Source organism: Trachemys scripta, chromosome 23, assembly GCF_013100865.1.
Source record: "Trachemys scripta elegans isolate TJP31775 chromosome 23, CAS_Tse_1.0, whole genome shotgun sequence".
NCBI classification, from domain to species: domain Eukaryota; kingdom Metazoa; phylum Chordata; order Testudines; family Emydidae; genus Trachemys; species Trachemys scripta.
Genome location: NC_048320.1, coordinates 11,362,623 through 11,371,786, shown reverse-complemented (window position 1 = coordinate 11,371,786; position 9,164 = coordinate 11,362,623). Strand labels below are relative to the sequence as shown.

At 54.9% G+C, this 9,164-nt stretch overlaps 1 protein-coding gene across 1 annotated transcript in view; it reads left to right on the top strand.

The window, feature by feature from the left end:
* The window catches only part of TBKBP1 (TBK1 binding protein 1), a 60,193-nt gene that overhangs the window by 4,653 nt on the left and 46,376 nt on the right, over window positions 1–9,164 (top strand). The gene's annotated exons all lie outside the window — the stretch shown is intronic.

Sequence of the window (9,164 nt, the reverse complement as noted above, 5' to 3'; positions counted from 1 at the left end):
GCATCCCTGCTCCCTTCCTGCCCTGATCCCCCCCCCCCCAACTCCCTCTATCTGTGCACCCGGGTCCCTCCCTGCCTGGACCCCCCCAGTCCGACCATCCTTCGGCTCCACTGTACCCCTGGTCCCTCCCTCCCTGGACCCCCGAGTCCGACCATCCTCCGGCCCCACTGCACCCCTCCCCCCTCCCTGCCTGGCCCCCTCCCATCCCGACCCTCCCCCAACCCCATTGCATCCCTGCTCCCTCCCTGCCCTGATCCCCCCCCCCAACTCCCTCTATCTGTGAGTCCTCCACACCCCAATCTCCCCAAGTCCCCAGACTCCATTGCATACTGACCCCTCCCCTCTTCAGTCCTGGACCCATTGCATCTGTGATGCCCCATCTCTAGTCTGGCATCTGTAACTCCTACCACCATCCCATTTCATAGTGATCCCTGCATTTGTGACCCCCCCCCGCCCATACTAGCCCCTTGATCCCATTGCATGTCTCATCCTTGCCCTCACCCCCCCAGCCTCTGCATCTGTGCCCCCCCCATTCTGATCCCGCCGGCCAACTGCTCCATAGCACCCTAACACCCTGCATCTGTGACCCCCCCATCCTAACAGCCTGCTTCCGTGACACCCCCCATCGTGACACCCTGCATCCGTAACACCCCCCCATCCAATTGCATCTGTGATCCTCCAACCTCTGCTGACCCATTGCATGCTGACCCCTGCCTATGTGACCCCCACACCCCTAACTCCCTGACCCCATTGCATCTGTCCCCCCACTGCTTACTGGCACTCTGAATCTGTGACTCCTCTAACCCAACTCCCATCCCGTTGTGTCTGTGATCTTCCCCCATCCTGATCCCAGGGCACCTCTGGGCCCTCCATATTCTGACCTCCTGCATCCTGAGACCTGTGACCCCATTGCATCTGTGACCCTTGCATCGTAACTCCCAGGACCCCATGGTGTCTGTGACACTCTCCAACCCTGATTTTCCCCCCCACACACAATTGCAGCATTGTCCCCCCCATCCCATTGCAATTCCTGCCTCTGTGCCCCCCCCTCTGCATTCTGACCACTCTGTCTGCATCTGTAACTAATGCAGCTGCACATGCACCCCCCGCACACCCGACCCATTCACTTGACCCTTCCCCCCCAGTATGGCAGCGTGCCCCCCCCATCCTGCTCCTATTGTATGTATTCACCCCACTCCCTCCACACTAGTGGGATCTTCTAGACAGACCCTTCCCCTCCCACCCACCTCAGCTCTGCTTTGGGCTCAGAGGCCAGACATCTGGAAGCAAATGCAACATCTGGCTGCTTGGGATGACTGTGTATGGGGTGAGAGGGAGGGGTAGGGAGGCTGTGCTTGCAGACTGATCTCTGTGAAGGCTCACAGCAGGGCTCGAGCAGGGAGCTGGGGCTTTGCCAGCCAGGTAACGGTAGTTTATTATTTGCAAGCATCTTCCCGGCTGGCTGGAGTGGATGCAGGGATGCCCGGCTGGTTCTCAGGCCTGCTCTGATGCCTTCCATTTGGGAAGTTGAGTGTTTGCATCGTGGTTAGCAGAGCAGAGAGAAAGGGGTTAACGGTTTTGCCACCTGCTCTCACACAGGCTTGTTCTCACAACATTGCTGTTGCCTGCACAGTCAGACTCGCACAGGCCCACGTGCACGCTCAGGGCCACAGTGTTGCACGTTCACACTCAGTGTTACGCACCCTGATGCACGCTACTCTCCCACACGCACGCTCACAGCCTTACACACCGGCACGCTCACCACTACCCTGAGGCGCGTGACAGAGCGCACGCTCAGGCTCACGCACGCACATTCGCACGGCTAGTCACACACACACACTGTCGCACTTTTTGCACACAGACATACACGCGCGCTCTCTCTCGCTCATCCACACCAGCTGGCAAACTTCCCTCCCACATCGCGCACACTGGCAGGATTTCGCTCGCACGCTTGATGCTCACAGCTGCACACCCATGCGCAGAGGTGCCAGGGGGCCTGAAGTGGTTTCCATCGTATTCAGGGCTTCCAGTTTGGTTCAATGGCTCTCAGCCCCCCCTCTGTACAAAGGGTTCCAGCCCCCCTGCCCATGCGCGCCATCTCTGCTGCTTTCCCTGATACCTGAAGAGATCTCTGTTGCGGTGGGTTACTGCTGGTTCAGACACAAAGTGAAAGAGAAAGCAGCCAAGGGAAATAAAAAACAATTAAGGGAGGAATCTTTCCCATCACCGCTGAGTAACCAAGAAGTTCAGGGCAGGAAAGAGATTCAGATCAGCCGGGGTGGGGAGGGCACTGCCGCAGCTGTCTTTTTGTAGGGGCTGCGGGAGGTACGCTATTACAGAGGGTAACTCTTGAATCATCTTCCCCTGGTGTTTAAACTACAGGGCCTGGGAAGCTGTTGTTATCCGGGATGGTCCCATTGTGACGTGGGGGCTGTCAAATGTCCGTATCGGTGCCAGCACTTAGTAGGAGACAGCTGGGTGTAGGCAGCGAAGCCAGGCACCGAGGATGGTGCTTGGTCCCTCTAGCTCTTGTTGTCCCCCTGAGCGATCTGCAAACCAGAGCTGTGTTTGGTGCCGCTTGAAATGTACCAGCCAGCCGTCACGCTGCACAGCGGAGGCCTGCTGTCTCCCCTTGGAACAGGAGGAACTCCCACTGGTTCCTATAGGATTGATTGTCTCCTGTAGGAGAGAACTGAAGACCATGGGGATGGGCAGGGTATGATAAACTATTGGGGAATTTTGGCCAAGGAGTCTGGCCCCTGCTGGGTGTTTGGGATTGTGCATTTGTGCTGGGAATTGCTCCTACGGGTTACTTGCCTATCTGCTTTTGAGGCCCAGGTGCGCCGTGATTCTGCAGCTGGGGAATGTTTGGCTTCTTGTTCGCTCATGTGGGGAAAAAAAAAAGTTTCTAGGCCTTATGGTTGCAAAGTTCATCACCCAGATGTAACTGATACAATCATGCTCGTCAGTGGCACCAGTTCAGGTATTTCTGGGAGGGTGGGGATTCAAGTTTCTGTCCCTCCCCCGCAGAGTCTGCAGGCAGCCTGAAACCATAACACAGGAGAGGTGAACTGCCTTGTTCATATCAGGTGGTGGTTAACTCTGAAACCCAATGATGGCACGATCAGTGTCAGCTATTAAACTTTTGTTAACTGTTTAATTGCCAATGAGTATACTTCCTACTGTTGATCGCAGGTTGCCACCCACACCTTTCCAGGTGCCAAAAACCTCACCTGTCCCCTCCCCAGCTTCTAAAATCCACAGCTTCACCCGTGCCAAGAACTCCTGCAAGGCAGTGATGCATTTTAACTGCAAAGTTCTGCAGCAGACCGACGATAAAAAACGTAGAGGCCGTGTAAAATAAATGGCATGCAATAACCGGGGAAGCTGTAGTGATTGCACACATGCGGTGCATTGTTGAGTGTGTTTCATTATCCACATTGTGCGGAGGGGGAAACTGGGGCACGGAACGGCAAAGTGATCACACAGTGAGACCGTGACAGAGTGGGGAGTAGGACCCAGCAGTCCTGCTCTAACCACTAGACCCAAATCCCTTTCCAGATCCAGGAATGGAACCCAGGAGTCCTGTTTCCCAGTCCATTCTGTTGTAACCACTCGAACCAGCTCCCCGCTTAGAAGCAGTAGAACCCAGGAATCCTGTTCCCTGGGCGGTGCTGCCTTTGCTTGTCTCAAGCAAATCTCACATATAAGGGTTTCCTGTTCAGCTTGGGTTAGGACAACTGCAAGTTCTAATACCCGCCTCTCTGAGGTCTGTTGTGCCCAGTCCTGTGGGGTAAGCTCAGGCCTCTTAAGGAATTAACCTGCGACATGGCGAACGGAACAAATGTACCACCTCAGGCTGGGCACGAGCCAGAACAAATAACTGAAAAATGAAAGACTCCGGAACGGTGAGTGAACCGGAGTGCCCGGTGTCTCCTAGCGATTTCTTGCAGACCGTTGATTCATCGTCCACTGCTACCTGTGCCGGCAGAGTCAGGCCAGCATGTGGCCCGGGTGGCACAGAGGGGAGATTTCGATCTGGAAATGTGGACGGAGGGAGAGGGAAGAATCTGGTGTTGGAGGAAGTGTGGGATAGTGGTCAGAGGAGGGGAATGGGACTTGGGGCCCCTGGCTTCCCATGCCAGCTCTGGGAGGGAAGGAGGCCTAATAGATCAGGCGATTGGGAGTCCGGGCTCTGGGGTCTCTTCCTGGCTTTGACACACATTCTCTTTGTGACTAACAGCCACGTTTCAGGTGGCTGGTGATTTCTGGGCGCTTCCAATTTTTAGGGAGCCCAACTTGAGATGCCTGAAGGGGGCCTTGGCTTTCAAACCCCTACAGATCCCATCGGCTAGAGCAACCGTCACTCAGCGCCCTCCAAAAGTCAGGCTCCTCAAGGATGGAGGCGCTGGGGATCTGTGGCCACTCTTGGACAAGCTAGGCTTGAACCCTCCCGTGCCTCAGTTTCCCCATCTGGAAAACAGCTCGAACAACCCCTCCATCCCCCAGGACCTCATGGCAGTGGTCTCAGGATTAATTACTCTTTCCAGGGTCCGGTATAAATGTCAGGGTTTATTACTAACGCCCTTAATGCCTGCTCCCCTAACAGGCTGTGTGTTGTGCTGGCTTTATGTCCTCTCTGTAAATACAGCATCCGAACAGACAAGTGTTACGGGAGCGTGTAAAGGTCATGTAGTGCCCGAGGTTGCCTTCTCTTTTAGCCTTCCTTGTCCCAGCGGGTGTAATGTAATGGTTTTTTCTGTAACCCCAGCGCCTGCTCTGTGACCGGCTATTCCAGCCCGGCTCGGCTTGCGCTGTCCTTTCCTGCAATGGCCTGCAGTTCCCAGCGATGCCCTTTGGCCCTCTTATCGGTGCTGGGCCGGCGCCAGCGGGGGGGGGGGGGGCTGTGAGAGGCGGTGGTGGAGCAGTCATAAGATTTTAATAGCTGTGCCGCTTGAAATGGAACCCGGGATTATGAAATCTCAATTAACGTCAATTGTGGATGGAGGGATTTTGAGTCAAAAGGCCTTGGAATCAATCTCATGGGCTTGTTTCAACCCCCTTTTTTTTAGTGTCATTCGGCCTGTCGGCTCTGATTCTGTCTTGTTTGTATTACAGTCGCACATACAGACCTCGACAGCGAGGGCGAGGTCTTACAGAGACAGTGCGGTGCAGTGGTTAGAACGCAGCACCGGGACTCGACAGCCCTGGGTCCTGTTCCCGCGTCTGCCGCTCACCTGGAGCAAACCCCTTCCCCTCTCGTGCTGGTGGCGTTAATGCTTTGTATGATCCCACGTGCTCTGTTCAGATTGCTGGCAAGCCCGGTGTTCTCCTCTGGACATGTACAGCGCCTGGCACAATGGGGCTCGCTTGGGACGTCTCTCGTTAATAACACGGCGTGAGAGACAGTCCCTGCCCCAGAGAGCTCGCAATCTAGACAGGCAAAGGGAGGGATCAGCGAGGTTTAACGAAGAGAACTGAGTGTCTGAATTCACATGGCAGGTCAGGTCCCCTGACTCTCAAGGCCTGTCTTCACCCGGAGTTAACTCCCCGCGCTCGGGCTGCGCTCGCGAAGGCCATGTCCGCACTCCAGGCTTTGGTCGACGCCAGTTATCTCGGCATCCAGCCGCCGCTGTTAGTACATTGCTTGGGCGCCTGCCCGCTTGGCTACGTGCGTCTGCTTGCCCGGAGTACTTGCGTCGACGCAAAGTGCGGCGCACTGCGGGTAGCTAACCCGGTGTGCCACGGGCTGCCATCCCAGGCAGTGCCCTTTGGGCCGTGTTCGCAATGCATTGTGGGGTAGAAATGAGTCGTGCCGGGATGCCCGGAAGCAAGGAGTCAAGTTCCCATCGTGCAATTTTCTCCATCCCATAATGCCATCCGTATCCCATAGATTTCTGGGGCACATCCCACAGCTCTTAGCGCTGGAGGAGGGATTCTTTCCCGGGGACGTGTGGGACAACTTGTCTGTCCTTTCTGGGCGCGTGGGGAAAATGGTGAGCAGGCGTTGGAGGACGGGCAGTGCTCAGATGGCGCTAGCCCTGTGTTTCTTGAATGCAGCTACTGTGGCTGCATGCGGCCACCGGGGGCATTTCTTGTGGCCACAGCCACCTGGGCAGTGACTGGGGAGGGGGGAGAAGGGAAAGCAGTGGCCCCTCCCCTGCCCCCCTCTGGAGCCACAAATATCAGAGAAGCTGGCAGCCAGTGAGTTCCCCACCTCCCTGGGTGGGGTGAGGCTCTGGCTTCAGGCTTCAGCCCTGGAGTGGCAGGCAGCAGGCTCTGGTCATGGGGTTCTGGGCTCTGGCCCTGGACACAGACTGTGGATGCCGGCCCTTGGCTCACCCCTACCCCCCCGTATCATCCCTGGCCCCCACTGCCTTCCCGGCCCCCTATCCATCCTCCCTGGCCCCCCTGTCTCCCTACCCGCCTCCCCATCCAGGGCTTAATTCTGGTTTGCCAGGGCTGAGTAAGTCTGCTGTGAAAATTGAGCTCAGTCTGTTAATATCACTTTTCACAGCCTCCCAGTAAGTCTGCTGTGAAAAGTGATAGAAACAAGTGTACATTATTTTTATCATTGAGTCCGCAAAAAAACCCCACCCTCTCCGTAAAGAAATTATAATGATTTGGACGTGTATATGTGCATATTTGTCTGTTTTTCCTAAAGTTACTTAAGTATTTCAGGAAAAATTGTCAGAGTGGCCACCAGCAAGAGTTGATGGCCGTGCTCTGAGGTCACTGAAAAATGTGTTGGGAGAACCCCTGCGCTAGCCGGCATTCGGTGCAGAGAGTCTGGGGCAGCAGCCGAGGGGACTGGCCCCACTCCAGTTACAAGCAGCATGCATTTGAGTGGAAGGGTTTGTGTGTGAATGGGGCTTGAGTTATAACAGGGGTAGGCAACCTATGGCATGCGTGCCGAAGGCGGCACGCGAGCTGATTTTCAGTGGCACTCACACTGCCCGGGTCCTGGCGACCGGTCCGGGGGACTCTGCATTTTAATTTAATTTTAAACGAAGCTTCTTAAACATTTTAAAAACCGCATGTACTTTACATACAGCAATAGTTTAGTTATATATTATGGACTTATAGAAAGAGACCTTCTAAAAACGTTAAGATGTATGACTGCCCGCGAAACCTTAAATCAGAGTGAATAAATGAAGACTTGGCACAGCACTTCTGAAAGGTTGCCGACCCCTGAGTTATACCTTCTCTGTTAACTTAGCAGTGAAGGCAAGTCCTCTGCCTTTCCCCTGAGTTTTGGGGAAGTGGGGGGGGGGGGGGGGGGGGCGTCTGGGGGATTGTGAGGCTGGGTCTGGGAACCCCTACGTTGGTTCATAGTGTGTTTTCTGTGGTTGGTTGGCTTTGTTCGTTTGCCCTCTGGGCTGGGTTTGACGTTGTGATGATGTCATGCTCTTTGTAGGCTTTATTTAATTGAATGCTTTTAAATACTAATTCCCTCAGCAAAGAGAGTGGCACTATAGCTGTCCTCTGGCACAAGCCACAGAAAGATCTTTGGGAAACAGCTGTTTGAAGGGGGCCTTAAAGCCCCTCCCAAGAGCGGGTTGGGCGCTGGGCACCGTACATACGCATAGTACAAAGCCGGGTCTACTCTGACAAGTTAAGCAGATAAAGAGTGGGAGGGGACGTGTGACTCCCCTGAGGTCACATTGTGGAGCTCGGGCTAGATGAACCCACCTTTCCTGACGCCTAGCCCACCCTGCTCTAATAACCCTGTCCGTCAGGCTGCATAGACATCTACTCAGAGTTATTCTCCCCCATTTTACAGAGGGGGAAACTGAGGCATGGGGGGTCTAAGTGACTTGCCCAAGGTCATGCAGGGAGGCTGTGGCGGAGCTGGGAACTGATCCCAGGTCTCCTGCATGCTAGATCAGTGCTTTAACCCCTCGTGTCACTGTTAGTTATGCGTGGAAGAGAGACATTCCCACATACCCTGGCCCTTTCCCTGGAGGGACCCGCATGGCGGTGAGAGATGAGTCTTAACGGCCCGTTCCTTTCCTGAGGCTGCAAACAAGGGGGTCAGCTGGTGCCAGCTGTGTCAGAGGCACCTGTCCATTAAAGCTCTGGGTTGCAGCCCCCGTCTCATTCACCTAGTTCCATAAACAGCTGGGCCGGAACTTCAGGCCCTACTGATCCGGGCTGGATTCGAACTGGTGACCTGAAGAAAAGAGGGTGCCCCCACCTCCTCTGCAGGTATAATGCAGGTCTGCGGCACATGGCAAGTTAGCCATGGGGATGGGGGTGTTGGTGCCAGGAATCAGGAGGCGCCGGCTGCGCTCTTGGTGGTGAGCGTGTCTTTCTATAGGGCGAGTTGGATTCCTGCCTCGTATTTCTAGGGAGGACGGGGAGCCTCGTGGCTAAGGCGCCAGCCTGGGAGACATCGGGACAGGGATCTATTTCTGGTTCAGCCACAGACTTCCCGTGGGACCTTGAGAAAGTCACTTAATCCCCCTCGGCCCCAAATCAGAGAGGAGTCTACACCTTCCTTTGGCCCACTCAGCACGTAAATAACACCAATTCAGACTGCCTTCAGCTCACCCCCGATGGCTGACACGTCACGCATCCCCCTCCCCCCCCCCGTGCTGTGAGAGCCTCGTGCGACATTGGGCACGGCTTGGTGCCAGCTTCAGTTCTCGCAGCCTCCTGTCTGAATTCGCTGCTGTATCTATCTATCTATACCACGGGGATCCTGGTGCTCAGATCTTGTCTACACACGAGCAGCGTCGCTTTGACTATACCGGTGTAGTTAAAATCCTGCATCCCCCTCCCAGAGTGGCTGCAGGTTTACTGGTATCCATGTGCTTGTCCTGCTGTAGCTTAGAGGAGGGGAATATGCTCTACCAGTATAAGGCATCTTTTTAACCAGGATAACTGCATCCACGCTAGAAATTGTACTGGGATAACTGTAGCCATAAAAAACAAACAAACCTCGCCCCTAACTGACATAGTGATACCGGGACAAAATCCCTGTGTAGTGCTTTGAGATCTACCGAGGAGAAGGCCTAGCTATTCATTATGATCAGGTCTGAGCGATGACTTAAAACTGCTTTCATCCTCTCGGCTGGAAGGTGCTAAAGCCAGCACAAAGTTTACTCATTGGGCTCTGTCTTCATCCACCCCCTTTGCCACGGTGACTCACTGTGCAATTG